The sequence below is a fragment of the Medicago sativa genome, chromosome 3 (assembly GCF_051527215.1).
Source record: "Medicago sativa cultivar Bolivia chromosome 3, Bolivia_mono, whole genome shotgun sequence".
Classification (NCBI taxonomy): Eukaryota; Viridiplantae; Streptophyta; class Magnoliopsida; order Fabales; family Fabaceae; genus Medicago; species Medicago sativa.
In genome coordinates this window covers 57,131,382-57,146,927 of record NC_140751.1, presented here as the reverse complement: position 1 = coordinate 57,146,927, position 15,546 = coordinate 57,131,382, and the positions used below count along the sequence as shown (strand labels likewise).

Genomic DNA, 15,546 nt, shown 5'->3' with positions numbered 1-15,546 from the left:
CCTTGTTAATTTACGGATTTTACTCGTTTTTGAACCTTTTTCTTTCACTAAAAAAGGCATAAAGTGGCCTAGTCTTATCGAATCGAAGAATGTAATAGTTCCTAGGAAATATAACAAGCATATCTACGACATCCATGGTCAATTTTAGAATTTTCAAAAACGGCCAAAATGGGGGTTAAGTTAATTTCCTTGTAAATTTACGAATTTTACTCGTTTTTAACCCTTTTTCTTTCACTAAAAAGGGCATAAAGTGGCCTAGCCTTATCGAATCGAAGCATGTAATAGTTCCTAGGAAATCTAACGAGCATATCTACGACTTCCATGGTTGATTTTAGAAATTTGAAAAACGGCCAAAATGGTAGTAAAGTGAATTTCCTTGTTAATTTACGGATTTTACTCGTTTTTGACCCTTTTTCCTTCACTAAAAAGGGCATAAAGTGGCCTAGCCTTATCGAATCGAAGCATGTAATAGTTCCTAGGAAATCTAACGAGCATATCGACGACTTCCATGGTTGATTTTAGAAATTTCAAAAATGGCCAAAATGGTGGAAAAGTGAATTTCCTTGTTAATTTACGGATTTTACTCGATTTTGATCATTTTTCCTTCACTAAAAAGGGCATAAAGTGGCCTAGCCTTATCGAATCGAACCATGTAATAGTTCCTAGGAATTCTAGCAAGCATATATACGACTTCCATGGTTTATATTAGAATTTTAAAAAACGGCTAAAATGGGGTTTAAGTTAATTTCCTTGTTAATTTACGGATTTTACTCGTTTTTGAACCTTTTTCTTTCACTAAAAAAGGCATAAAGTGGCCTAGTCTTATCGAATCGAAGAATGTAATAGTTCCTAGGAAATATAACAAGCATATCTACGACATCCATGGTCGATTTTAGAATTTTCAAAAACGGCCAAAATGGGGGTTAAGTTAATTTCCTTGTAAATTTACGAATTTTACTCGTTTTTAACCCTTTTTCTTTCACTAAAAAGGGCATAAAGTGGCCTAGCCTTATCGAATCGAAGCATGTAATAGTTCCTAGGAAATCTAACGAGTATATCTACGACTTCCATGGTTGATTTTAGAAATTTGAAAAACGGCCAAAATGGTAGTAAAGTGAATTTCCTTGTTAATTTACGGATTTTACTCGTTTTTGACCCTTTTTCCTTCACTAAAAAGGGCATAAAGTGGCCTAGCCTTATCGAATCGAAGCATGTAATAGTTCCTAGGAAATCTAACGAGCATATCGACGACTTCCATGGTTGATTTTTGAAATTTCAAAAATGGCCAAAATGGTGGTAAAGAGAATTTCCTTGTTAATTTACGGATTTCACCCGATTTTGATCATTTTTCCTTCACTAAAAAGGGCATAAAGTGGCCTAGCCTTATCGAATCGAACCATGTAATAGTTCCTAGGAATTCTAGCAAGCATATATACGACTTCCATGGTTTATATTAGAATTTTAAAAAATGGCTAAAATGGGGGTGAAGTTAATTTCCTTGTTAATTTACAGATTTTACTCGTTTTTGACCCTATTTCTTTCACTAAAAAAGGCATAAAGTGGCCTAGTCTTAACGAATCGAAGAATGTAATAGTTCCTACGAAATATAACAAGCATATCTACGACTTCCATGGTTGATTTTTGAAATTTCATAAACGGCCAAAATGGTGGTAAAGTGAATTTCCTTGTTATATTTAGGATTTTACTCAATTTTGATCCTTTTTCCTTCACTAAAAAGGGCATAAAGTGGCCTAGCCTTATCGAATCGAACCATGTAATAGTTCCTAGGAATTCTAGCAAGCATATATACGACTTCCATGGTTTATATTAGAATTTTAAAAAACGGCTAAAATGGGGTTTAATTTAATTTCCTTGTTAATTTACGGATTTTACTCGTTTTTGAACCTTTTTCTTTCACTAAAAAAGGCATAAAGTGGCCTAGTATTATCGAATCGAAGAATGTAATAGTTCCTAGGAAATATAACAAGCATATCTACGACATCCATGGTCGATTTTAGAATTTTCAAAAACGGCCGAAATGGGGGTTAAGTTAATTTCCTTGTAAATTTACGAATTTTACTCGTTTTTAACCCTTTTTCTTTCACTAAAAAGGGCATAAAGTGGCCTAGCTTTATCGAATCGAAGCATGTAATAGTTCCTAGGAAATCTAACGAGCATATCTACGACTTCCATGGTTGATTTTAGAAATTTGAAAAACGGCCAAAATGGTAGTAAAGTGAATTTCCTTGTTAATTTACGGATTTTACTCGTTTTTGGCCCTTTTTCCTTCACTAAAAAGGGCATAAAGTGGCCTAGCCTTATCGAATCGAAGCATGTAATAGTTCCTAGGAAATCTAACGAGCATATCGACGACTTCCATGGTTGATTTTAGAAATTTCAAAAATGGCCAAAATGGTGGTAAAGTGAATTTCCTTGTTAATTTACGGATTTTACTCGATTTTGATCATTTTTCCTTCACTAAAAAGGGCATAAAGTGGCCTAGCCTTATCGAATCGAACCATGTAATAGTTCCTAGGAATTCTAGCAAGCATATATACGACTTCCATGGTTTATATTAGAATTTTAAAAAATGGCTAAAATGGGGGTTAAGTTAATTTCCTTGTTAATTTACAGATTTTACTCGTTTTTGACCCTTTTTCTTTCACTAAAAAAGGCATAAAGTGGCCTAGTCTTAACGAATCGAAGAATGTAATAGTTCCTACGAAATATAACAAGCATATCTACGACTTCCATGGTTGATTTTAGAAATTTCAAAAACGGCCAAAATGGTGGTAAAGTGAATTTCCTTGTTATATTACGGATTTTACTCGATTTTGATCCTTGTTCCTTCACTAAAAAGGGCATAAAGTGGCCTAGCCTTATCGAATCGAACCATGTAATAGTTCCTAGGAAATCTAACGAGCATATCTACGACTTCCATGGTTGATTTTAGAAATTTCAAAAACGGCCAAAATGGTGGTAAAGTGAATTTCCTTGTTAATTTACGGATTTTACTCGATTTTGATCATTTTTCCTTCACTAAAAAGGGCATAAAGTGGCCTAGCCTTATCGAATCGAACCATGTAATAGTTCCTAGGAATTCTAGCAAGCATATATACGACTTCCATGATTTATATTAGAATTTTAAAAAATGGCTAAAATGGGGGTGAAGTTAATTTCCTTGTTAATTTACAGATTTTACTCGTTTTTGACCCTTTTTCTTTCACTAAAAAAGGCATAAAGTGGCCTAGTCTTAACGAATCGAAGAATGTAATAGTTCCTACGAAATATAACAAGCATATCTACGACTTCCATGGTTGATTTTAGAAATTTCATAAACGGCCAAAATGGTGGTAAAGTGAATTTCCTTGTTATATTACGGATTTTACTCAATTTTGATCCTTTTTCCTTCACTAAAAAGGGCATAAAGTGGCCTAGCCTTATCGAATCGAACCATGTAATAGTTCCTAGGAATTCTAGCAAGCATATATACGACTTCCATGGTTTATATTAGAATTTTAAAAAATGGCTAAAATGGGGGTTAAGTTAATTTCCTTGTTAATTTACAGATTTTACTCGTTTTTGACCCTTTTTCTTTCACTAAAAAAGGCATAAAGTGGCCTAGTCTTAACGAATCGAAGAAATGTAGTAGTTCCTACGAAATATAACAAGCATATCTACGACTTCCATGGTTGATTTTAGAAATTTCAAAAACGGCCAAAATGGTGGTAAAGTGAATTTCCTTGTTATATTACGGATTTTACTCGATTTTGATCCTTTTTCCTTCACTAAAAAGGGCATAAAGTGGCCTAGCCTTATCGAATCGAACCATGTAATAGTTCCTAGGAAATCTAACGAGCATATCTACGACTTCCATGGTTGATTTTAGAAATTTCAAAAACGGCCAAAATGGTGGTAAAGTGAATTTCCTTGTTAATTTCACTACTACAAAAATGAGCTTATATAGCGCTTTTTTTTTGCTTTAGATAGCGCTTTTGAAGCGCTACTATAAATGGCGCTGGTAAAAGTAATATAGCGCTTTTTTTTCTGTATAAAGCGCTAGCTAAAGCAGGGTTTATATAGCGCTTTAGGTCAAAAAGCGCTAGCAAAGGTTCTCCTTAGATAGCGCTTTTTAAAAAAAAACGCCATCTAAGACAGATTTAAAGACAGCGTTTTTGTTTTAAAAGCGCTATGTAACAATATGTTTAGATAACACTTTATAAAGGAAAAAAAGCGCTAGGAGAAGCATTTATTTTTATTTTTATTTTTTGTCAATTTTTTTTCCTTTGCAGATAACATTTTTTATTAATTTAAAGTAAAATATGTATAAAGTCAAAAATTTAAAGGGAAATATATATAATATTGGCACATTATAATTGGGACTATTATTTATCAAAGAAAACTTAACCATATCATAAAAAATGTATGTATATATAGCATAAAAGTCAGAAATGTATAGCCTCTAATATGGTAACATAGATATTTCTAGGAGTTACAACTAATTAGTTAACATAAAGATCAAAATCTTCTATGGTATCATGCAGTCTTCATCTATCTTCTTGGTCTTCTCAACATTTTTATCCAAAACAAGCAGACAAATCATCCTTCATTACCAAATTTCGTTCACTCTCATCCACCTGAATATATACCAGAAAACACCATTAAGCAATAACACTATATTATATTAAAGATAAATTCAAAGTACTACTGATCATGAGTACAAATTAAAGCAAGATTATAAATTAAAACAACTACCACTTCTAGCAAATATATTTAGAAACATGAAACCCACCTTATCATAAAAATATCATATAACTTTTAGGCTGAGCATGAACTGACACCATTCTTCTTGGATTTCTCTTAGTTTATCTTTTGAGTATGTCACACACTTGAAATCATCAATGTACTGCATATATTATAACAAAAAAAAAACCATGTTACTTAATAAACTTAATTATATACAAATATTATACTTTAATATAAAAATAACATACCAGCTTTGGAATCTCGTTTAGTTTTGAAATGAGAATCTCTTTCATAAACCTCATCACAAAGTACCCGCAAGCTATACCATTTTCTTGGCGAGGACACTACAAAAAATAAGATAAGTTTGTATCAATCAAATTATTTATATTATTCATACACTAATTTTTTAAGGTTGTTATATTATTAAACCTGTACTCGGACCCATGATATGTTGTTAAATTTACTCTTTGATACTTGAGTCTCCTAATATCTTTTGTCCAATATTTTTTTTTAAAGGTCTGTCCAAATTAATTGAAATGTTTCAGGTGTAATATATACCTATAAATCAGAATATGAATATAATATATCCCTCAAAAGCCAACATATAAAATTCAGTAGAAAAAAAAAGGATCAAGACAAGAAAAGCTATATTATCAACTTACCTCAATATAAGCCCGTAAGACCTTATGCAATCTTGTCCATCATTGAATTGCATGTTTAGAAAAACTAAATCCATCATTTGACGCTAAAGTAAGATGGCAATAACAACAATGTGAGTCTTCCAAGCAATAAAGGTTGAGATAGATATCACAAATGTTAACTTGAGGTTTACATTTTTTCCCCCATATTTCATTGGACGTAATAGTGATGGATACTAATGGGTTATAGCATTCTTTTGAACATTTTCCTTAAATATATTCTCAATCTTTAGCAACATTAGTCGCAAATGTGACTCCCTGATCCCACTTGAATCCAATGAATTCAAAAGTGCATCAAAGGCCTGTATAATTAGTTAAATATATTCTATTAGAACTAATACAACAAAGCCGAAAACAACATTTAAATTCACAAAACAGTACCACCTAAAGATACAAAGAACCACAACAAAACGAGTAAAAATCCTATGCAAAGACATGGTAGAAAATACAATTCATACTTGTTTGTTGTTGATGATATGAGAGTCCTCAATGACTTTATCAACCATAAATGGATCGGCATAAGTAATAAACCCAAATCCACGAGGCTGTCCAGTTTTTCTGTCCTTCGTGATGACAGAATCAGTAATCTCACCATATTTACCGAAGTGCTTGATAAATTGGGATGCAAAACACGAAACCCAACCGAAACAGGTATGAAATTGATACACAAAGCTACAAATCACCACAATTCGAAGGGAATAACAACTCTAAAATAATTAAAATCAAATTAAAACTAAATGAAGACAAAGCAAGCACTAACCAATGGTCGTTTCTCTCACTAAACCACCTATAATTATCTTTCTGCAAATTATGGAAAACCAAATCTAAAAATATTAGCATCTAATCTAATCTAACAGCACATGTAACAACAACAACAACAAAAAAAAAAAAACTTTTCTTTCAAAAGTCAAAAAAATCAATCTTTATAAACTGATTTACTCAAGGTTCAAATTCATCAATTTCTTATGAAACAAACAGATTTAGTAAAAAAAAATCCTAAGACATTTTGATATTATAAATAACGATATATTTCAATTTAATTAACAAAAAAAAACCCTTTAATTGAAAACCTTAAAAAATTGAATCTTTGTAAACTGATTTTCTCAAGGTTCCTATTATACAATTTATCGAGAAAAAAAAAACAGAATTAGTGATCAATTCTTAAAAAATGTGAATTTATATATACAACTTAATCAACAAAAAAACCACTATTCTAGAGAAGAAAAAAAAACTAAAAATTAAATTATACTAAACTGATTTCTCAAATTTCTTCAGAAAACAAACAAAAATAGTGAAAAATCTAAAAAAAAAACCTAAAATTGAACAGTTATAAACTGATTTTCTCAAGGCCCCGATCCTTCAATTGACAAAAACCCTTTACTTGTATTTAATTAACAAAAAAAAAACCCTTTTCTTAGATACCTTAAAAATTGAATCCTTATAAACTAATTTTCTCAAATTTTAACGTCCCAATTCATAAATTAACAAACAGAAAAATGAATTAAAAAAATCAACAAAGAGGAAAAAAAGAGTTACCCATGATTGAGAGTTATGATGTTGATGTTCATGTTCATAGTTTCTACCGACGTCCTGTTCCAATCATGTGATAGTTTTTGGGTGATTCCATTGGTTTTGATGAATTGAGATTAAGTGGAGATAATGTTTGCCTTCATTATCTATTTCATGCAAGTAAATCAAAGGCAAAATCGGTTCCAATCTCCCTTGCATGAAACAATAAACGCAAAATTGGAGGGAAAGAGAGGTTCAACAGAGAGAGAGAGAGAGAGAGAGAGAGAGAGGTTCGATTGATGGGGCTTCGATTGAGGGACTATGAAAGTGGGAATGTAGGACAAGAGATTTCTGAAAGGGAAGTGGTGGTGATGGTCGCAGCTGTACCGTCGACGAGTGGAGGAGGTTGAGAGATTTTGGTTGAGTTTGGAGTTAGAGAGAAGGTAGAGAGATAATGAAATCTGTGAATGAGTGAATTTTGGAGGAGGATTTGTTTTTTTGGAAAAGTTTGGATTTAGTTTGTTATATATTTGATTTGTTTTTTTAGTTTGGATTTGTTTTTTGGAAAAAGTTTGAATTTGTTTTTTTGGAAAAATTTGGATTTAGTTTGTTATATATTTGATTTGTTTTTTTTTTAGTTTGGATTTGTTTTTTGGAAAAAGTTTGAATTTGTTTTTTTGAAAAAGTTTGGATTTAGTTTTTTTATTTAGGGGGGGATTTAGTTTGTTATATACATAACAAACTAAATCCCCCCTCAAAAAAAAAAAAAAAGGTGTGCTTTGTTACTGCAATCCCTTTTTCATTAAAATTCAAAAAAATAATTGAAATATGCTATGCAGGGGATCGAACAGGGGACCTGTTAGTTAATGTACATTAAATCACTTTATAAAATGACGCTTTTTTTAAGCTACAAGCGCTATCTTTCTCAAGCATACAGTAGCGCTTTTTTTAACTTATAAGCGCTATTTAAGGTTGATTTATATATAGCGCTTTTCATAAAAAGCGCCATATACGATTAATCATGTTTTTTATTTAAATATATATTATTTTTATTTAACCTATACTGACGCTTTCAATACAAAGCGCTATATATACTTAAAAGGATAGATAGTGCTTTTTCAAAAAAGCGCTAGCTAAGACCTCCGTGTTTTAATTTATAGCGCTTTAGTGTTAAAAGCGCTATTTATGAGGCGCTATATTTTCCCAATTTTGTAGTAGTGTTTACGGATTTTACTCGATTTTGATCATTTTTCCTTCACTAAAAAGGGCATAAAGTGGCCTAGCCTTATCGAATCGAACCATGTAATAGTTCCTAGGAATTCTAGCAAGCATATATACGACTTCCATGGTTTATATTAGAATTTTAAAAAATGGCTAAAATGGGGGTGAAGTTAATTTCCTTGTTAATTTACAGATTTTACTCGTTTTTGACCCTTTTTCTTTCACTAAAAAAGGCATAAAGTGGCCTAGTCTTAACGAATCGAAGAATGTAATAGTTCCTACGAAATATAACAAGCATATCTACGACTTCCATGGTTGATTTTAGAAATTTCATAAACGGCCAAAATGGTGGTAAAGTGAATTTCCTTGTTATATTACGGATTTTACTCAATTTTGATCCTTTTTCCTTCACTAAAAAGGGCATAAAGTGGCCTAGCCTTATCGAATCGAACCATGTAATAGTTCCTAGGAATTCTAGCAAGCATATATACGACTTCCATGGTTTATATTAGAATTTTAAAAAATGGCTAAAATGGGGGTTAAGTTAATTTCCTTGTTAATTTACAGATTTTACTCGTTTTTGACCCTTTTTCTTTCACTAAAAAAGGCATAAAGTGGCCTAGTCTTAACGAATCGAAGAAATGTAATAGTTCCTACGAAATATAACAAGCATATCTACGACTTCCATGGTTGATTTTAGAAATTTCAAAAACGGCCAAAATGGTGGTAAAGTGAATTTCCTTGTTAATTTACGGATTTTACTCGATTTTGATCATTTTTCCTTCACTAAAAAGGGCATAAAGTGGCCTAGCCTTATCGAATCGAACCATGTAATAGTTCCTAGGAATTCTAGCAAGCATATATACGACTTCCATGGTTTATATTAGAATTTTAAAAAATGGCTAAAATGGGGGTTAAGTTAATTTCCTTGATAATTTACAGATTTTACTCGTTTTTAACCCTTTTTCTTTCACTAAAAAAGGCATAAAGTGGCCTAGTCTTAACGAATCGAAGAATGTAATAGTTCCTACGAAATATAACAAGCATATCTACGACTTCCATGGTTGATTTTAGAAATTTCATAAACGGCCAAAATGGTGGTAAAGTGAATTTCCTTGTTATATTACGGATTTTACTCGAATTTGATCCTTTTTCCTTCACTAAAAAGGGCATAAAGTGGCCTAGCCTTATCGAATCGAACCATGTAATAGTTCCTAGGAATTCTAGCAAGCATATATACGACTTCCATGGTTTATATTAGAATTTTAAAAAATGGCTAAAATGGGGCTTAAGTTAATTTCCTTGTTAATTTACAGATTTTACTCGTTTTTGACCCTTTTTCTTTCACTAAAAAAGGCATAAAGTGGCCTAGTCTTAACGAATCGAAGAACGTAATAGTTCCTACGAAATATAACAAGCATATCCACGACTTCCATGGTTGATTTTAGAAATTTCATAAACGGCCAAAATGGTGGTAAAGTGAATTTCCTTGTTATATTACGGATTTTACTCGATTTTGATCCTTTTTCCTTCACTAAAAAGGGCATAAAGTGGCCTAGCCTTATCGAATCGAACCATGTAATAGTTCCTAGGAATTCTAGCAAGCATATATACGACTTCCATGGTTTATATTAGAATTTTAAAAAATGGCTAAAATGGGGGTTAAGTTAATTTCCTTGTTAATTTACGGATTTTACTCGTTTTTGAACCTTTTTCTTTCACTAAAAAAGGCATAAAGTGGCCTAGTCTTATCGAATCGAAGAATGTAATAGTTCCTAGGAAATATAACAAGCATATCTATGACATCCACGGTCGATTTTAGAATTTTCAAAAACGGCCAAAATGGGGGTTAAGTTAATTTCCTTGTAAATTTACGAATTTTACTCGTTTTTAACCCTTTTTCTTTCACTAAAAAGGGCATAAAGTGGCCTAGCCTTATCGAATCGAAGCATGTAATAGTTCCTAGGAAATCTAACGAGCATATCTACGACTTCCATGGTTGATTTTAGAAATTTCAAAAACGGCCAAAATGGTAGTAAAGTGAATTTCCTTGTTAATTTACGGATTTTACTCGTTTTTGACCCTTTTTCCTTCACTAAAAAGGGCATAAAGTGGCCTAGCCTTATCGAATCGAAGCATGTAATAGTTCCTAGGAAATCTAACGAGCATATCTACGACTTCCATGGTTGATTTTAGAAATTTCAAAAATGCCCAAAATGGTGGTAAAGTGAATTTCCTTGTTAATTTACGGATTTTACTCGATTTTGATCATTTTTCCTTCACTAAAAAGGGCATAAAGTGGCCTAGCCTTATCGAATCGAACCATGTAATAGTTCCTAGGAATTCTAGCAAGCATATATACGACTTCCATGGTTTATATTAGAATTTTAAAAATGGCTAAAATGGGGGTGAAGTTAATTTCCTTGTTAATTTACAGATTTTACTCGTTTTTGACCCTTTTTCTTTCACTAAAAAAGGCATATAGTGACCTAGTCTTAACGAATCGAAGAATGTAATAGTTCCTACGAAATATAACAAGCATATCTACGACTTCCATGGTTGATTTTAGAAATTTCATAAACGGCCAAAATGGTGGTAAAGTGAATTTCCTTGTTATATTACGGATTTTACTTAATTTTGATCCTTTTTCCTTCACTAAAAAGGGCATAAAGTGGCCTAGCCTTATCGAATCGAACAATGTAATAGTTCCTAGGAAATCTAACAAGCATATCTACGACATCCATGGTCAATTTTAGAATTTTCAAAAACGGCCAAAATGGGGGTTAAGTTAATTTCCTTGTAAATTTACGAATTTTACTCGTTTTTAACCCTTTTTCTTTCACTAAAAAGGGCATAAAGTGGCCTAGCCTTATCAAATCGAAGCATGTAATAGTTCCTAGGAAATCTAACGAGCATATCTACGACTTCCATGGTTGATTTTAGAAATTTGAAAAACGGCCAAAATGGTAGTAAAGTGAATTTCCTTGTTAATTTACGGATTTTACTCGTTTTTGACCCTTTTTCCTTCACTAAAAAGGGCATAAAGTGGCCTAGCCTTATCGAATCGAAGCATGTAACAGTTCCTAGGAAATCTAACGAGCATATCGACGACTTCCATGGTTGATATTAGAAATTTCAAAAATGGCCAAAATGGTGGTAAAGTGAATTTCCTTGTTAATTTATGGATTTCACTCGATTTTGATCATTTTTCCTTCACTAAAAAGGGCATAAAGTGGCCTAGCCTTATCGAATCGAACCATGTAATAGTTCCTAGGAATTGTAGCAAGCATATATACGACTTCCATGGTTTATATTAGAATTTTAAAAAATGGCTAAAATGGGGGTGAAGTTAATTTCCTTGTTAATTTACAGATTTTACTCGTTTTTGACCCTATTTCTTTCACTAAAAAAGGCATAAAGTGGCCTAGTCTTAACGAATCGAAGAATGTAATAGTTCCTACGAAATATAACAAGCATATCTACGACTTCCATGGTTGATTTTTGAAATTTCATAAACGGCCAAAATGGTGGTAAAGTGAATTTCCTTGTTATATTACGGATTTTACTCAATTTTGATCATTTTTCCTTCACTAAAAAGGGCATAAAGTGGCCTAGCCTTATCGAATCGAACCATGTAATAGTTCCTAGGAATTCTAGCAAGCATATATACGACTTCCATGGTTTATATTAGAATTTTAAAAAATGGCTAAAATGGGGGTTAAGTTAATTTCCTTGTTAATTTACAGATTTTACTCGTTTTTGACCCTTTTTCTTTCACTAAAAAAGGCATAAAGTGGCCTAGTCTTAACGAATCAAAGAATGTAATAGTTCCTACGAAATATAACAAGCATATCTACGACTTCCATGGTTGATTTTAGAAATTTCAAAAACGGCCAAAATGGTGGTAAAGTGAATTTCCTTGTTATATTACGGATTTTACTCGATTTTGATCCTTGTTCCTTCACTAAAAAGGGCATAAAGTGGCCTAGCCTTATCGAATCGAACCATGTAATAGTTCCTAGGAAATCTAACGAGCATATCTACGACTTCCATGGTTGATTTTAGAAATTTCAAAAACGGCCAAAATGGTGGTAAAGTGAATTTCCTTGTTAATTTACGGATTTTACTCGATTTTGATCATTTTTCCTTCACTAAAAAGGGCATAAAGTGGCCTAGCCTTATCGAATCGAACCATGTAATAGTTCCTCGGAATTCTAGCAAGCATATATACGACTTCCATGGTTTATATTAGAATTTTAAAAAATGGCTAAAATGGGGGTGAAGTTAATTTCCTTGTTAATTTACAGATTTTACTCGTTTTTGACCCTTTTTCTTTCACTAAAAAAGGCATAAAGTGGCCTAGTCTTAACGAATCGAAGAATGTAATAGTTCCTACGAAATATAACAAGCATATCTACGACTTCCATGGTTGATTTTAGAAATTTCATAAACGGCCAAAATGGTGGTAAAGTGAATTTCCTTGTTATATTACGGATTTTACTCAATTTTGATCCTTTTTCCTTCACTAAAAAGGGCATAAAGTGGCCTAGCCTTATCGAATCGAACCATGTAATAGTTCCTAGGAATTCTAGAAAGCATATATACGACTTCCATGGTTTATATTAGAATTTTAAAAAATGGCTAAAATGGGGGTTAAGTTAATTTCCGTGTTAATTTACAGATTTTACTCGTTTTTGACCCTTTTTCTTTCACTAAAAAAGGCATAAAGTGGCCTAGTCTTAACGAATCGAAGAATGTAATAGTTCCTACGAAATATAACAAGCATATCTACGACTTCCATGGTTGATTTTAGAAATTTCAAAAACGGCCAAAATGGTGGTAAAGTTAATTTCCTTGTTATATTACGGATTTTACTCGATTTTGATCCTTTTTCCTTCACTAAAAAGGGCATAAAGTGGCCTAGCCTTATCGAATCGAACCATGTAATAGTTCCTAGGAAATCTAACGAGCATATCCACGACTTCCATGGTTGATTTTAGAAATTTCAAAAACGGCCAAAATGGTGGTAAAGTGAATTTCCTTGTTAATTTACGGATTTTACTCGATTTTGATCATTTTTCCTTCACTAAAAAGGGCATAAAGTGGCCTAGCCTTATCGAATCGAACCATGTAATAGTTCCTAGGAATTCTAGCAAGCATATATACGACTTCCATGGTTTATATTAGAATTTTAAAAAATGGCTAAAATGGGGGTTAAGTTAATTTCCTTGTTAATTTACAGATTTTACTCGTTTTTGACCCTTTTTCTTTCACTAAAAAAGGCATAAAGTGGCCTAGTCTTAACGAATCGAAGAATGTAATAGTTCCTACGAAATATAACAAGCATATCTACGACTTCCATGGTTGATTTTAGAAATTTCATAAACGGCCAAAATGGTGGTAAAGTGAATTTCCTTGTTATATTACGGATTTTACTCGATTTTGATCCTTTTTCCTTCACTAAAAAGGGCATAAAGTGGCCTAGCCTTATCGAATCGAACCATGTAATAGTTCCTAGGAATTCTAGCAAGCATATATACGACTTCCATGGTTTATATTAGAATTTTAAAAAATGGCTAAAATGGGGGTTAAGTTAATTTCCTTGTTAATTTACAGATTTTACTCGTTTTTGACCCTTTTTCTTTCACTAAAAAAGGCATAAAGTGGCCTAGTCTTAACGAATCGAAGAATGTAATAGTTCCTACGAAATATAACAAGCATATCTACGACTTCCATGGTTGATTTTAGAAATTTCATAAAAGGCCAAAATGGTGGTAAAGTGAATTTCCTTGTTATATTACGGATTTTACTCGATTTTGATCCTTTTTCCTTCACTAAAAAGGGCATAAAGTGGCCTAGCCTTATCGAATCGAACCATGTAATAGTTCCTAGGAATTCTAGCAAGCATATATACGACTTCCATGGTTTATATTAGAATTTTAAAAAATGGCTAAAATGGGGGTTAAGTTAATTTCCTTGTTAATTTACGGATTTTACTCGTTTTTGACCCTTTTTCTTTCACTAAAAAAGGCATAAAGTGGCCTAGTCTTAACGAATCGAAGAATGTAATAGTTCCTACGAAATATAACAAGCATATCTACGACTTCCATGGTTGATTTTAGAAATTTCATAAACGGCCAAAATGGTGGTAAAGTGAATTTCCTTGTTATATTACGGATTTTACTCGATTTTGATCCTTTTTCCTTCACTAAAAAGGGCATAAAGTGGCCTAGCCTTATCGAATCGAACCATGTAATAGTTCCTAGGAATTCTAGCAAGCATATATACGACTTCCATGGTTTATATTAGAATTTTAAAAAATGGCTAAAATGGGGGTTAAGTTAATTTCCTTGTTAATTTACAGATTTTACTCGTTTTTGACCCTTTTTCTTTCACTAAAAAAGGCATAAAGTGGCCTAGTCTTAACGAATCGAAGAATGTAATAGTTCCTACGAAATATAACAAGCATATCTACGACTTCCATGGTTGATTTTAGAAATTTCATAAACGGCCAAAATGGTGGTAAAGTGAATTTCCTTGTTATATTACGGATTTTACTCGATTTTGATCCTTTTTCCTTCACTAAAAAGGGCATAAAGTGGCCTAGCCTTATCGAATCGAACCATGTAATAGTTCCTAGGAATTCTAGCAAGCATATATACGACTTCCATGGTTTATATTAGAATTTTAAAAAATGGCTAAAATGGGGGTTAAGTTAATTTCCTTGTTAATTTACGGATTTTACTCGTTTTTGAACCTTTTTCTTTCACTAAAAAAGGCATAAAGTGGCCTAGTCTTATCGAATCGAAGAATGTAATAGTTCCTAGGAAATATAATAAGCATATCTATGACATCCACGGTCGATTTTAGAATTTTCAAAAACGGCCAAAATGGGGGTTAAGTTAATTTCCTTGTAAATTTACGAATTTTACTCTTTTTTAACCCTTTTTCTTTCACTAAAAAGGGCATAAAGTGGCCTAGCCTTATCGAATCGAAGCATGTAATAGTTCCTAGGAAATCTAACGAGCATATCTACGACTTCCATGGTTGATTTTAGAAATTTCAAAAACGGCCAAAATGGTAGTAAAGTGAATTTCCTTGTTAATTTACGGAATTTACTCGTTTTTGACCCTTTTTCCTTCACTAAAAAGGGCATAAAGTGGCCTAGCCTTATCGAATCGAAGCATGTAATAGTTCCTAGGAAATCTAACGAGCATATCTACGACTTCGATGGTTGATTTTAGAAATTTCAAAAATGCCCAAAATGGTGGTAAAGTGAATTTCCTTGTTAATTTACGGATTTTACTCGATTTTGATCATTTTTCCTTCACTAAAAAGGGCATAAAGTGGCCTAGCCTTATCGAATCGAACC

The 15,546-nt window shown here is 32.4% G+C and overlaps 1 long non-coding RNA gene across 1 annotated transcript; it reads right to left on the bottom strand.

Moving 5' to 3' along the window:
* Positions 1 to 5,225: 5,225 nt before the first annotated feature.
* Positions 5,226 to 7,633, bottom strand: LOC146938601 (uncharacterized). Its single transcript, XR_015033393.1, has 3 exons — positions 5,903 to 7,633; positions 5,409 to 5,746; positions 5,226 to 5,264 (listed from the first exon to the last, which is right to left on the bottom strand). It is a non-coding gene; the product is annotated as an uncharacterized LOC146938601 (long non-coding RNA).
* Between the last annotated feature and the right edge of the window lie 7,913 nt (positions 7,634 to 15,546).